Below are 16017 nucleotides of genomic sequence, written 5' to 3'. Positions count from 1 at the left end.
ATCGTATGCTTTTTCATTGTCAAGGAATACACCAAGTGTGAAGCGCTGCTTGCTGCATCCTTCTTGTATCCGTTCAGTGATCCGTAGTTCGGCAGATAACTTGTCCTTGAAACCGAATTGTTCCGGTCGTATAACATCATGCGCTGTAAGCGTGTCATGGAGCCTCTGCAACTGCACCCACTCGAGCACCTTGCCAATGGTCGGCAAGAGGCTAATTGGCCGGTAACTGCTGGGTTCTGCTAGGTCTTTACGTGGCTTTGGGATTCGAACTGTTCGAGCCGTCTTCCATGCCGAGTCTTCCGGATAATTTTACGGATCTCTGCTGGTGTGGCGATTTGTGGGTGGCTCTGCACAGGCGTAGTGCGAAAAGCAGTCCATTCTGCTGTAACGACGGCTTCCTGTTCTTGCAGGCGGACGTCGTTCACGGGGGTCGCTGGTGTAGATATCTGTTCTTGGTAAGTCGTAGCATATAGCTCTGACTGGGCGAGTTCGTCATAGAGGAGGCCATCTGGTCCTCTGATGGCTCGTTTAGGTGGCCGCTGGTGTCGCATGTTCTTGACTACCTGCCATTCCTTCTTTGTTCGAAGTAAAAATTCATCCATCTTGTCTTCCCAGACCTGCTGTCGCCACTCGGCCACTCTTCTGTGCAGTTCTCGTGTTAAGACGTGTGTTTCTCGTCGATCGATCGGGTTTCTATAGCGAAGCCAACGTCGCCTGCTCCTGTTTCTCTGTGTCTTCAGTTGTTGGAGTAGAGGCGGGAACTCGTAGAAAGCTGCTACAGGGTAGACCGTATGAGTTGTTGCCCTCCGTCTGGCTACCTTTATCTTCTCCGTCAGAGTTTGCACGGCAATGTCGATGGCTTCCGGTGTTGCAATGTCCTGCGTCGGGCGGACATTGTTGTCAAGATATGTTCGAAATTGACCCAAGTTCAGAGTTTGTGAACTGAGGGGCGGAAGATTGGCCGTTACGTTTTCCACTATGCTGAGAACAGGTCGGTGGTCCGACGAGAGATCGTCCACGGTCCGGAGCTGGAGGTTCGTCTCGATGTTTTTGATGAGAGCAATATCTAGGACGTCTGCTTCTTGCCGGTCGAAGTAAGGAATCCGTGTGGGCTCTCGCGGTTCAAATGGCTCTGAGCTCTATGGGACTCAACTGCTGAGGTCATAAGTCCCCTAGAACTTAGAACTACTTAAACCTAACTAACCTAAGGGCATCACACACATCCATGCCCGAGGCAGGATTCGAACCTGCGACCGTAGCGGTCACCCGGTTCCTTAGAACCGCTCGGCCACTCCGGCCGGCAGTGCTCTCGTGGACCATGGACTATGACGCCCATTTTTCCTTCCATGTCAATCAAAGTTCATGAACGAAGGTTCGTACGCCCGGAATTCCACGCGACGTGCTTGCTATTAAGATCACCTCCTAGAAAGATTTTGTCAAAATTGGTGAAGATACTCCGTAGGTCGTCTGGCACCAGGTTTTTACCGGGGATGTACGTTGCGATGAAAGTGATGTTGCCTGCCGCCACCCAACCGTTACTGCTGTTGCCTCCAGATTTTAGAGGTGTGGTAGTGTTTCATGATGGTGCCGCAGTTCCCTTTTAAGCAGAACTGCTGTCCCTCCACCTCGTTGGGCTTGTCTGTCCGTTCTATAGACGTACATATTTTAGTCAGCGACGTGGATGCTTGAGTTGTTAAGGGAGACCAAGAGATGGATACAGTAAGCGTATTCGCTGGCAATTCCACAAACCGAACACAGGACGCGTGTAAAGCAGCAGACACTCTACACACGCGGAGGAAGATCATATTAACTCAAATAAACATAGATACGGCGACATGAAAGATACAGCTAAAGACTGGATGTAAATCGAGTGAGGTACGATTTATAATACACTGTTGGCCATTAAAATTACTACACCAAGATCAAGTGCTGATAATAACGGGTATTCGTTGGACAAATATATTATACTGGAACTGACATGTGATTACATTTTCACGCAATTGGGGTGCTTAGATCCTGAGAAATTAGTACCCAGAACAACCACCTCTGGCCGTGATAACGGCCTTGATACGCCTGGGCCTTGAGTCAAACAGAGCTTGGATAGCGTGTACAGGTACAGCTGCCCATGCAGAACCAACACGATACCACAGTTCATCAAGAGTAGTGACTGGCGTATTGTGACGAGCCAGTCGCTCCGCCACCTTTGACCAGACGTTTTCAGTTGGTGAGAGATCTGGAGAAGGTGTTGGCCAGGGGAACAGTCGAACATTTTCTGTAACTAGAATGGCCCGTACAGGACCTGAAATGCGGCCGTGCGTTATCCTGCTCATATGTAGGGTTTCGCAGGGATCGAATGAAGGGTAGAGCCATGGGACGTAACACATCTGAAATGTGACGTCCATTGTTCAAAGTGCCGTCAATGCTAACAAGACGTGACGGAGGCGTGTAACCAATGGCACCCCATACCATCACGCCGGGTGATACGCCACTATGGCGATGACGAATACACGCTTCCAATGTCCGTTCACCGCGATGTCGCCAAACACGGATGCTACCATCATGATGCTGTAAACAGAACCTGGATTCATCCGAAAAAAATGACTTTTACCATTCGTGCACCTAGGTTCGTCGTTTAGTACACCATCGCAGTCGCTCCTGTCTGTGATGCAGGGTCAGGGGTAACCGCAGCCATGGTCTCCGAGCTGATAGTCCATGCTGCTGCAAACGTCGTGGAACTCTTCGTGCAGGTGGTTGTTGTCTTGCAAAACGTCCCCATCTGTTGAATCAGGGATCGAGACGTGGCTGCACGATCCGTTACAGCCCTGCGGATAAGATGCCTGTCATCTCGACTACTAGTGATACGAGGCCGTTAGGAACCAGCACGGCGTTCCGTATTACCCTCCTGAACCCACCGATTCCTTATTCTGCTAACACATATATACCTCAGTTTCATGAAAATGAGTTGCAGTGACCCAGAATTCTTATATTTCTATCATATATACAAAAAGATCTATAGGAAGGTGCTGATTGCTGCAAAAAAAGTCGTTTAACGACAAAATAATATACAATATGGAGAATAAAAGCAAAGTAGTCTGGGGTGTTCTAAAAAAGGAAACAGGGGGAGGCAAGCAAACACAGACTAATATACTGCTAAGGGAAGGGAATAAAGTAATAAATGATCCACAAGACTTAGCAAACTATGTAAACGAGCATTTTTTAAGTATTGCAGAGAAGTTACAGCAAAAATTCCCCAAAACAAATATAACACCTGTAAATAATGTTGCACTAAATACAATGTTGTTACTTCCAACCGCAGAGAATGAAGTCAATAAAACTCTTCAAAAACTAAAAAATAAAAAGTCAGTAGGGGTTAGATGAAGTACCAATGTTTGTACTGAAACAATGCATAGAGGTTATACAAGGCCCCTTAACAAATACAACAAATGAATCCTTCACATCAGGGACATTTCGAGAGCAGTTAAAACAGGCAAGAGTGGTACCTTTGCTTAAGAAAGGTAATGCAGAAGACATACAAAATTACCAGCCCATTTCGCTGCTGTCACAATTCTCAAAAATAATAGAAACAATTGTGAAAGACAGATTAATGAATTACGTGAATAAATACAATCTTTTAAGCGAATCAAAGTTTGGTTTCCGAAGTGGCAAAAATACGGAGTCAGCCACAGTAGAATTTACAAAAGTTGTACTTGATGCTCTTGACGTGGATGAATGTGTCACAGACTTGTTTTTGGATCTTTGTAAGGCCTTTGGTACAGTCGACCACAAGATTCTATTAAATAAATTTGAAGCATTAGGAATAAGGGGGTAGCTAATGACTGGTTTCGATAATGCCTAGCAGATAGGGCACAAAGAGCAGAGGTAATACATACTTCAAATAGACCGAAACATTTAGTAAAACACTTATTAGAACCAAAATACATTAATATATAGGTTCCACAAGGTAGCATATTAGGATCATTACTATTCCTGATATATGTCAATGACTTTCCCAGTAGTGTTATGGTGAAAAAATTCTCTTTGCTAATGACAGCAGTCTTTTAGTCACTGGGAAAACAAGAGAACTCCTTGCAGAGAAAGCAAACGAAGCTCTAAAGGAAGTTTACGATTGGTCAAGAAGCAATAAAGTGACATTGAACATAAAGAAAACTAATGCCACGAATTTCACTTTGAAGAGGGAAAATGACAATGATAAATTAAATTTAGAGGGTACCTGTATAGACTGTGTAACAAATGCAAAATTTCTAGAAATGAATATTCGTTCCCATTTGAAGTGGTGTGAACACACAAAGGTACTTGCAAACAGATGTCATAAGCATATTATGCCGTTAGAGTGCTATCATCAGTGTGTAACATGCAGTGTCTTTTAGTTACATACTATTCATATGTGCACTCAGTTCTTAGCTATGGCATTCTATTTTGGGGAACAAATGCTCAAAATATGAACACAATTTTTAAACTCCAGGAAAGAGCCATAAGAATAATAACCAAAAATATTAGTCGAGCTCATTGTAAAAATCTGTTCAAAACACTGGGGATTTTAACTGCTCCATGTGAATTCATTTACCAGTCAACTGTACACATCAAAAATAACATTGGTAATTACTGTACAAACAGCTCTGTCCATGACCATGGAACAACAGCTCGGCTCAACTTACATTTACCAAGAAAAAATAAACATAAAACTCAAAACAGCAGCCGGCCGGTGTGGCCGTGCGGTTCTAGGCGCTTCAGTCTGGAACCGCGTGACCGCTACAGTCGCAGGTTCGAATCCTGCCTGGGGCATGGATGTGTGTGATGTCCTTAGGTTAGTTCTAGGGGACTGATGACCTCAGATGTTAAGTCCCATAGTGCTCAGAGCCATTTGAACCATTTTTTTTTCGAAACATCATTTTCTACCAACAAATAAAACAATCAATTAACAAAAGGGATTAAATAAATTGCAAAAATACACTTATTTAAAAAGGCCGCTAAAAGGTATTTGTTATGCAATACATTTTATACATTGAAGGATTAGTTAACAAAACAGAGTAGGGGTTTGCTTATACAAATAAATAATAATAAATATTACAAAACATTCAACATCCCACGTAACACCTTCACATTATGTTCCTTTCTTTCTTTTTTACTTTTCTAGATAAAGTTACCCCCAAGCTTTCTGAGCTCAACATCTCACTCACTATAGAGAGATGCTGACTGAGTTTTCCAGGATAGCAATGTGTGTGTGTGTGTGTGTGTGTGTGTGTGTGTGTGTGTGTGTGTGTGTGTGCGCGCGCGCGCGCGCGCGCACGCAGTGAGTGAAGTGTTATGAAACAATGTATGTGATGTGTAGTGTGTGCAGTGACCGATAGTCAGATATGAGTGAACAGCGTGGCATTATATTATGTAATAAGTTATTTGTAAAATAAGTATTGTATACCAGAGGTATATCTAATGATTGTCTCTAACTAGAAGTCTGTAAGTGTGTGTGTATACAAATTAGCTTATTTTAAATTGTTCTACACTTGTAAATTCTTTGACTTGTCCTATATCCCTGTAAAAAGAGATCTATGGATGAATAAAGCTACTGCTACTACAACTACTACTACTACCGATGGCATTCTTTGTCATTAGCAGGAGCACTACCATCTCAGAAGCAGTAAACATACAGCGTATCTGCATATTCTTCTTTAATGTATATGTCTGTCATTTTAGCGAGCGCGTCTTTAAACACAGTTATCCCATGTTTGTCTGTGATACATTTATCAGTCCCTCGCACTATTTCACTTACAACACACAATGGGTAACTATGCGTTCGAAAACGAAAGAGGTAGAAAAAAACGTGGTAAGTTTGGCTAGAACAAAACATCAAAGACGTTGTGTTCGTAAGACACTGTAACCTCCCCACAAAAATTTACATGACAGAAATATTATTTATGGAATGCCAATGGACATTGCGCTAAGTGTAACCTCTCCACCGAAATTTTAATGACAGAAATAATAAATGAATAGGAGCCAAACGTAACCTCCCTAGCAATTAAATTTAATGACAATAAAAGTGAGAATCGCAATCTGACTCAAGTATAAGTTCTTCATAAAAAATTAAAGTCCATTCAGTGATAAGAAAATCTCAGTGATAATAATGATTCAATTAAACCGAAATATCGGTCTTTGGCCCTGTGCAAAAAATCAAAATTAAAATTCTTACCTCATTACAACACCTAATCAAATTTCTGCTCTTGTTCTTGCGCACCGCTTGGAGGAACTGCATTGCAAATAATAATATTCCCTTTTTTTTTTGTAATCTAATTGAAAACTGAAACTTTTGTTTAAGGGAAGTGGAACGAAATACTTACTTCAATCAAATGAAAATTTTATGTAAAATTGCTTTTGAAATCAAAGTTATTATTGGGGGCACTTGTTGAAAATTAGTTACAATAGTTAAACTTTACATTATCCGATGATTATCTTAATTAACAGTATACCTCATTCAGCATCTTGACCAGTGTTGTCGCCAGACCACATCACGCAACCCCACTGGGCTGCTACCATTGACCGACCGCTCTGCATGACGACTACTGGCGTACTGCACGCGACGACTACTGACAGAGTACTGCTCTCAACTAGACAGAGCTACAGACTCGCAACGACTGACCGACAGACTGAGAACCGCTCGCAACACTCGCGCGGTCAAGCGCATACTCTCTGGTCACAGATGCTACAATGCCTCGCCATTGCTGCTATGTTACATACGTGTTTCATAACCCTCCACTGGGGGGGCAAAAATTTGGCAGCGATGGTGAGTCATTTGGACTTGCCAAGCACGGCAAAATTTTTCTTTAATTAACAAAATTCTACAACTTACAGAATATTTAAATGTTGTGCACACGCACTAAGTACAAAATATATCAGACAAAGACAAAATGTGAGTACAAAACATAGTAGCAAATCAGAAAAATGTATATACAAATTATTTGACAGATAACAAAGTGCACAGGCACTGAAAAAAATTCTTTAGCATATTAAGAACAAATAAACAGACTGGCAAAATATTATGTTGACAAGTGACATGAGTGCACATGCACTGCAGTTGAGAACATATCAGTAATTGATGAAATGTATGTACAATTAGTAACAAATGACATAAGTGCATACGCATTAAAGTATTGAATATACAGAATAGTAGAAATCATATTGAAAAATGAGAAAAGTGTACAGGCACTGAAGTTCAGTAGAAAACATATTAACACCTAACAGAAGTGCACATGCACTGTAGTTCAGAAAATAAAAAATGTATATACAATATAAAAGACAAAAGTGCACATATACTGTACTTCAGAACAAATCAAAAAAAATGTCTTTAGCATTTTGGCAATAAATAAACATAATAGCAAAAAAAATATCATGTCGACCAGTGACAGAAGTGCACTCGCACTGGAGTTTAGCGAATCGAAAAAAAATGTATAACCCATGAACATAAATAATGTTAGCAAAAAATGATTTTCACTATGTGACAAGAATTAGGATAGGAAAGGGAAGGATTGCATCATGGTTGTAGCACTTTAGATTGCACACAGCTGTTCTGAAAGTCCATATCTTTCCACAGAAGTACAACACCAAGTGACACAACTTGAAGTTCTTTTCCCCTCAGAATTTATCAGTGTAGCCAAGACACTGAACTGTCGTATTAATGTTTCATGTTTTCATTTTGGCAGTACATTAGGTACACCAAACAGTGGGACCATAATAACGTCTTCATCGCTCACGGTGGTGGACAGCATGTCGTGTCAACACCACGCTCTTACAAGGCACACCAACGTAGAATTAGTGCAAAACCAAAAATAGTGCTCCATGATCACTAGGATAAACAGGACAAATGGACATCGCAGTAATTCAGGGTAGTTAGCTCATGAGGTGAAGGACATTAAGTCACATAATATTGTCAATTACAGTAGTAGTTTGCGGCATTCATAGCCCAGTTATTGAACATTTCTGTACCATGTATGTAGTATTACAGGAAAATGTTCATTAATTGTTTTACATAGAATCAGTAATCTTCTTTTCCTAGTTACAAAGCATTATTAAATAATCGCATTCTTTTCCAGTTACAAAGCATAGCATAGTTAATTAATCATTTGTCATTCCAATATAGTATTAATCATTAACCTTCTCCTAATTACAAAGCATCATGAAACAATCGCATTCTTTTCCAGTTACAAAGTATGGCATAGTTAATTAATCATTTGTCATTTCAATAGTAATAATCATTAGCTTTTTCCTAATTACAGAGCATTATTAAACAGTCACATTCATTTCCAATTATAAAGCATAGTTAATTAATCATTTGTCATTTCAATATAGTAAGAATCATTAGCCTTCTAATTACAAAGCATTATGAAACAATCACATTCATTTCCAGTTATAAAGTATAGCATAATTAATTAATCATTTGTCTTCCAATAGTAATAATCATTAGCTTTTTCCTAATCACAAAGCATTATGAAACAATAGCATAGTTAATTAATTATGTGTCATTCCAATCTAGTAAGAATCATTAGCCTTCTTCTAATTACAAAGCATTATTAAACAGTCACTTTCATTTCCAATTATAAAGCATGAACATTGAAAACAAGAGCTAATTAATGGCATAATTAATAACAATTCATTAAGTGACACTAATTATTGGCACTCAGTGGCCATCAGGTATCGAATAGTATAAAGCATTGTTCCTCATTCATTATTATTCAGATCATTACGAAGTCATTATAAAAAATCAGTTAATTATAGTCATAGCATTAATAATAATGGGGATTATAAGTAGTCTCATTACAATAACAGTGGCAATTACTAGCCAGTTACTAAGCATTATTTTATATATATGTGTATTTTTGTTGTCTCATTAAGAAGTCATTACTCAAGTGACATACTATTCAGAGCTAATCAGTATTATTCAGAATTTTCTCAAACTGGTATCACTATTTGGGACTGTTAATATATTTTTTTTTTTGTTAGCAATGCATTGCGTTGGGATCGATAATTAATTGCTGAGGCATAACACTTTTTGCTTTTGACCTATTGCTGCAAATGAGGATAGGTAACATCATTCGTCATGAGTCAGCTGTAGCAAGGTTATGTAACAAGGCAGTATATGTGATTACATTTATAAATGATAGACACAAATGGGTAAAAAACATAAAAATGCAAGTACTAGAACAGGTATAATAAGTAACAGTTTTAGTAAGTATCATGACAAGCATCTCCTGGAAAAAATACAAAATGGATTATTGACCTGAAAGAAGAAACGCACACTATGCTGAAAAGTAGTGAACTTCGAATTAACAGGTAGTGAAATGTGTATAAAATGTGTTCCATAGCTGTCCTTTCCAAAACTTTCCGTCATCCTACTATGCAATATAACACCTGCTGTCAAAACAAACTGCAACAAATACTTAAATAACTACATAGCATAAATATAAAACTCCAACATTATCCTCATCTGTAAAGAAAAAACTTCATTATCAATCACTTCATTATCCATATTATCATAACTTCATTATTATCATCACCTGTAAATAGAAACTTCATTATTCATAATACCATATCCTTCATCATTATTCATCAGTATTCATTATCATCTGCAAAAAATCACTTCATTACTCATTATACAACTATTCCTTATCTCTAGCATATTTCATCACTAAAACTAAGATGTGTAGTTCAGTCTGACAGCCTGCATCAATCACCTTGTATTCTGAAAGAAATAATTAGTTAAGACTGCTATTCTACGATGAGTATAGTATATTCTTGTTAATGCTTGTTAATCCTGATCCATTTACTCTTCCTCATAAAGTTATTGCATCTTCTTTCGTTTATTCCGTAGGTGAAATTCCCATTTCTGTTGAATTTATTTCTTACACGCATCATTTCTTTCTGAAATTGATGACAGAGATTAATGTCTTACATTGAAATCATATATCCATTAAATAATGACTGGTTTATGGTGACATAATTAACCATACAGCATAACATGACAGAAAACGTAATATGTCAAAGGCATTGACAGTGTTCAGATGCAAAAATGTACACAGAATAATACAATGCAGCAGCAAAAAATGTAAAACAGTCACGATGTTGAGATGTCATAAGGCAAAAAATGTCAAGGTCAACTGGTGTGTGTTATATCTTAACTATTTCACAGTGCATATAAACAAAACTGGAATACAATCATATACACACAAAAAAGTGGAAAATGTGCACGGTCTGATGTGTAACGACAAGAAAAGCGACCTGCTAACCTTACCTTGCCGGGCACTTGCCAAGAAAAAATACGATAATCATCAGTAATTAGTCAAGTGAAATAATTGCATTAATAAATGACATCATAGTGTGTTCAATCATAAATTGTCTTCATTCAAGAAACGGTTTAATGTTTGAGATATGGTGGTTGCCTTTCGATTTTCTAGTTCTCAAAGTTTCGACGTGTACAACATTGGGGTGAGGGATGCTGCGAATCCGATATGGACCTGCGTATAGAAGTTCAAATTTACTGCACTTACCTTTTAATTTACTGGATAAATAATGTGTACGTACTAATATTTTCTGTCCAACGTGAAAGTCTCGGCGTGTACAAACCTGTTTTTGCTGTCTTCTCCGGCGCTCTGCGGCACGTTTGATGTTGTTCAGCGCAATGTCAATTATTTCGTGGTGTCTTAGTCGACGACATTTAGGGAAGTTTACTAATTCTTTAATTTTGTTTGGTGGTGCAACGTTTTTCAGTATAATAGACGGAGATAACGTAGTGGATTCATTTGGAATGGAATTAATTACATCTTGGAATGAGAGTATGTGTGTATCCCAATCAATATGTCTTTTGTGGCAGAATATTCTACACAGTTTACCAATTTCTTTCATTAATCTTTCACAGGGGTTCGAAGAAGCGTGGTACTTGGATATATAGATCGGAGAAATGTTTCTAGCTCGTAACATGCGTGTCCATACGCTACTACGAAATTGAGATCCATTGTCAGAAATTACTTTCATCACATGCCCTACATGAAATAGAAAATGTTTTACAAATGCTTTCGAAACAGTTTTAGCAGTAGCTTTACGTAACGGAGTGAAAGTAACAAATTTTGAAGTGAGCTCAACAGCGACAAAAATGTAGCAAAAACCTCTGTTAGTTCTCGGAATCGGACCAAAAATATCTACTGCGGCCATGTGTCTTAATTTAACAGGTATAATGGGATATAATGGAGGAATATGTGAAGTGGTGTCTGATTTAGCTTTCTGGCAAATTTTACAAGACGCTAAAACTCGTCGTATACGTTTCTCCATGTTGGTAAAATAACAGTTCTGTCTCAGTATAAGAAAACATTTTCGTGCTCCGTAATGTGCGTAACTTAAATGAGTGTACCAAATTAATTTGTTAACCAGTTCGTCAGGAATGCATAATAACCAATTGTTGCTGTCAGGATGAGAGCGGCGAAACAGAATGTCATTGCGTACAATGTAATGGTTTCTAATCGTAACATTTTTCCTATCTTGCCAAAGGTGTTTAATTTCTTTCCACACATTGTCTTTATTTTGCTCTTGTGCTATGTCCTGTAATGACGATGAAATAAAGTTTTCAAATGCGACTTGCTGAATGTACATGACACTGAAATTTGTTTTGCAGAAGTTGGTTGCTACGTCTTGCTGATTGTTGCTCAGAGAACGCGATAGTGCGTCTGCTATAACATTTTGTGTGCCGGGAATGTGGACAATCGTAAAATTAAATTCTTGCAAATAAAGTTTCCATCTACTTAACCTGTCGTGAGTAAATTTAGCCGAAAGTAAAAATTGTATCGCTCTATGGTCTGTGTAGACGGTGGTATGTCTGCTGTAAAGAAAGTGCCGAAATCTCGTAAAAGCCCATACAACACATAATGTTTCCAATTCTGTAACGGAATAATTTCGTTCAGCGGGTGACAAAATGCGACTTGCAAATGCGATGTTTTTAATAACTGTTGAACCATCTTCTTCAATTTCCTGGAAAATATGTACGCCTAAAGCGGTGTTAGAACTGTCGGTGGCAATGGAAAAATTTCTAGTAAGATCTGGGTGCGATAAAAGTGGAGCATTCAACAAAGCATGTTTCAGGTTCACAAATTCAGAATGTGCTTGCTTATCCCAAGACCAAATAGTGTTTTTACCTGTTAATTGGCATAGTCTAGGCGTGTCTAAAGCAGAGTGATGAATAAATTTACGAAAAAAGTTAATTAAACCCAAAAAACTGCGTAATTGCTTTTTTGTCGTAGGAACAGTAATGTCACGTAGAGCCTGAAGTTTTTCCGGATCACGTGCAATGCCTTCTGCTGAAATCACGTGTCCAAGAAATTTTATAGAAGTTTTACCAAAGTGCGATTTACTGAGGTTAACTGTAAGTCCTTGTGCACGAAAAGTTTGTAACAGTTGTTCAAGAATCAGATTGTGTTCAGACCAGTTAGCTTCTGCGATAAGAATATCGTCTACGTACGTCGTAATTCTGTCCTTAAGTTCTGTCGGAAGTATTGTGTTCAAACCGCGAATAAAAGCTGCAGAAGAAATAGTTAAGCCGAACGGTAATTTGCAAAATTGATAACAGTCGCCAAAACAAAGAAATGCTGTGTATTTTCTATAATTCGGATGAAGTTGAATTTGCCAAAATCCCGATTTCAAATCTAGTGTAGAATAAATAGCTGTACCATGAAATTTCTGTAAAAGTTCCTCTAATGTCTGTGGTCGATCTGTTTCGTTAATAATAATGTCATTAATGTGACGTGAATCAAGTACAAGGCGAAGTGAGCCATCTTTTTTCTTAACAATATGCAGCGGGTTTATGTACGGACTAACTGCTGGTTCAATAATTCCTTGATCAAGCATATCCTGCAATTCTTTTTTAACTTGTTCTCTGTGAATATATGGAATAGGATAATGCTTTGTTTTAAATGTATCGTGCTGTTTCACTTGAAATTCATACATAAATCCGGACATAGTACCAGGAATGTTGTCAAAAACTGGAGCTTGCTGTAAGAGAATTTCGTGTAATTGCGTTCGTTCGTCGTCTGTAGTTGCACTGCTTTGTCGAACTTTATCGGAAATCATTTGCATTACGTCGTAGTCAACTTCGTCTGGAGTATTATAGTTGTGTACGTACGTGTCCGTGAACAATGTGGGATTACAGTCTATGTTACGCGATGTGGAAATGACCTCTGTGCGGTTAATTGTTTGCTCTTCCGCAGATAGTGAGTGCTGAAATTCTATAGCAAATTGTATATTTTCATCCTTTAACATTAAATAAGAATTCTGAAAATCAATGACTGCGTCGTGTTGTACCAGAAAATTCGTACCTAAAATAACGTCTGTTGTCAATAAAGGAACAATCCAAAAATTTGAGTGGAAAGTATGACCTCCAATACAAAATGATAAATGCGTCTGTAATTTGACGTCTACACCTTTACTCGGTACTGCTCCTTTCACTTTTGTTTTGCCTAATGGTAATGTCGGATACGTATTCTCTTTGTTGCACTCGTTGAAAGTCTCCTCATTTATTACAGATATAGGTGAGCCGGAATCAATTACTGCTGAGAATTTCGATGAACCAATTTTAATTTCGATAACAGGATGTGAAATAGATTTCTGAACAAATGGTCTTTCCTGCAAGAGTGTGTCTCTGATGTCGTCAAAAGTAATTACGTTTTCGTGAACAACATTTTGCGTGTCAAAGGTAGTGCTTGTGTTATTGGAAGATGCGTCCTGTGCAGTATTTAGTCAGATTCTATCTGACGTGTTATTATTATTAGGAGGATTCTGTGGCATTTCTACTATTTGAACTGTTCTATTACTTCTTCCAGACGTATTACGCTCTGGATGATACCTACTGTCGGGTTCATTCATGAGAATATGTTCTTGTTGATTACTTTGTTGCTGGTAAGACCGACTGTTGTTAGATGTACGCTGATAATTGTGCTCATCGTTTTTACGTCTGTCGTGAAAGTCATTCCTTTACGGTGTATTACGATAGGAATTGAAATACTGCCTTCTTTGTACGTAGTTGTTTCTTTGCTGACGTACGTTACTATTTGTTGTATCAGGGACTATACGTGCTCGCGGCGGAACATTAAAGCCTGGTTGACCTTGTGCATTCCATTGTTGGTTAGGTATGCTAACCGGCTGGTTTTGATGTTGTTGTTGTAAAATACCTCTATTGTTACTAAAGTGTGGTTCCTGTTGCTGAAAATTTTGACGATATTGATAATTAGAATTTTGTCTGTGATTTAAGTTCTGGTAGTTGTCGTTCCTAAAACGTCTGTTACTTTTCCTATTGAAATTACGTCCCTGATCATAATTACCGTAAGTTTGTTGACCTTGGCTATTATACGAAAGGTTTTTGTTTACAAAAGAGTAATCAGATTGCTGTACTTCCAAGAGCTGTAAAAGATCTCTGAATGCTGAAATGTTTTCTTTTTGCTGTCCCGTTAGAAGTGACACTCGTAATGACCGTGGTAATTTGGAAATGCATAATTGTACAAGTGCAGATTCACTGTACGGTTCACTTAGGTACTGGTTTTGTTGCGCCATGTGCTCAAAAAATTGCGTGACACTGGGAAAATTTGTGTTCTCGTAATTCGGCAAACTAATTAACTGACCTTTAATTCCGCGCTGTGTCGTCTTCGACCAATACGCTGACAGAAAAGCATTCTGAAACTCTTCTACTGAATAGCATTGCCTCGCGATCGGTCTCATACGAGTTGCCGGTTCGCCTTCCAGAAAACTGCAAATAAATTCAAGTTTATGTGTTACAGGCCAAGTCGGTGGAAGAGCAAAGCTAAATTGTTGAATCCAATTCAGTGGGTGAATCTGCGTTCTATCGTTTTTGAAAACCTTAAACTTTCTCACTGACAGAAAATGTTTGTAGTCGAAATTATCATCTCTGTGTGATGGAACATGTTCAGGATCGTAAGAGAATCTATTGAACTGTGGTTGATCGGAATCTAAGTCCCGTACTCTCTGTAGATTACCCAAATTATACGCGCTGCGTGAGTCTGACACATGTTCATAAAGTGGCATCTGTTGTGGTATGTTATTAACTGAAATTTTTTCATCTCTGTTACTTCTTGTTGTAAATTTGATAACTTCCTACGTAACGTGTTGTTAGACGAATCGATCTCATTAATTGCCTGCTGTAAATTTTGAAATTCAGGTGTTTGGATAAATGAAACCGGTGCAGTATCGTCTGATTTATTGTCATTAGTATTTTCGATGACATCAATACGACTGGCCAATTCATTACATTTTTCAGACAGCATTTTAACCTGATCGTCGGTTTTAGAATCAGACGCATTAATCTGTTTTTGCAACTTACGCGTAGTTTCGCTCAGTTTTTTAACATCAGCTTTGATGACATCGCAATCCTGTGTTAGATCTAATTGTTCGAATCTATCTGTCACTGTTTGAATATTTACTGTGTGTGTATCTGTTTTTGATTTAAGATCAGAAATTTCATCCCTTAATTCCGCGTTCAACTGTTCTATGGTATTAATTTTGTCGGACACTGTAGTAATATTATTGTCTACATACGTCTTTGCTTTCGCGAATATTTTACGTTTGTCCTCTTGTCTTTGTGCAGTGATTGTTTCCATGACTTGTCGTTTTACTTTGTTTTGATCCCGAATGAATTTGCGGAAACGCGTATCACTGTTCTGTATGTGCTGATTAAAGCGCTCGTTAATCTGAGTGTTCTGCTGTTCGAATTTCGCGTCTATCTTTGCGTCCATAGTGCGCGAAAGTTCTACCGTCATTGCTTTAAACTCGTCCCGTAATTGTGCAGCTTTTTCAGAGCATTGTTTAGCGACTCCGCAAATTTCGTCTCTGAGTGTTTCTGTTGCGGCTGTCTGCATTTCCCTTAATTCTTGCGCAACAGACTTAATTTCTTCGCTATTTTTTTGAGAACAAGCCTCAATTTCCAAGCGCAACTGTTCATTAGTGTCATGGCACTGCGCG

This window comes from Schistocerca serialis, chromosome 1 (genome assembly GCF_023864345.2).
Source record: "Schistocerca serialis cubense isolate TAMUIC-IGC-003099 chromosome 1, iqSchSeri2.2, whole genome shotgun sequence".
In the NCBI taxonomy this organism is placed as follows: Eukaryota; Metazoa; Arthropoda; class Insecta; order Orthoptera; family Acrididae; genus Schistocerca; species Schistocerca serialis.
Note: the sequence above shows the minus strand (reverse complement) of the source record.